This window comes from Halyomorpha halys, unplaced genomic scaffold, assembly GCF_000696795.3.
Source record: "Halyomorpha halys isolate HHAL.00 unplaced genomic scaffold, Hhal_1.1 Scaffold8.1, whole genome shotgun sequence".
Taxonomy (NCBI): domain Eukaryota; kingdom Metazoa; phylum Arthropoda; class Insecta; order Hemiptera; family Pentatomidae; genus Halyomorpha; species Halyomorpha halys.
The window spans coordinates 229,330-229,753 of record NW_027111933.1 but is presented as its reverse complement, the minus strand read 5'-3'; the positions used below and the strand labels follow the sequence as shown (position 1 = coordinate 229,753).

At 30.7% G+C, this 424-nt stretch overlaps 1 protein-coding gene across 3 annotated transcripts in view; it reads left to right on the top strand.

The window, feature by feature from the left end:
• Nucleotides 1-424, top strand: part of LOC106677519 (uncharacterized) — a 48,596-nt gene that overhangs the window by 472 nt on the left and 47,700 nt on the right. The gene's annotated exons all lie outside the window — the stretch shown is intronic.

Below are 424 nucleotides of genomic sequence, written 5' to 3'. Positions count from 1 at the left end.
TACAAAAATTCCTCACAAGACTTCACCATTTTTTTTTCTCAACCTAATTGAAATATGTGGATGACAGTGTTATGTTTCAAACAAATGAATCTGAGGAAAATCGAGTTTATATATTGGTATTTTAGACTGGAAAACTGATATTTTCACTTTTGAAAACTACCATTATTTAACGCTCAGGAAATCAAACAAAATGTTAAAGGAGTACTTAAAATAATCTACAAAGGAAAAATCTCTATTTTTCTAGAAATATGCCAAACCAAACTACTTTTCATATATGACAAGATGGGTTGCGGTCAATGAAGAACACAATTAAATAAACTTATTTATGAGAGCCAATGCTTCGGCCAATCATCTTTTTGTGTATATAATCCACGGCCAACTATTCCACTCATCATTATGAAACTATTTTTCGGGTAAAGACAAC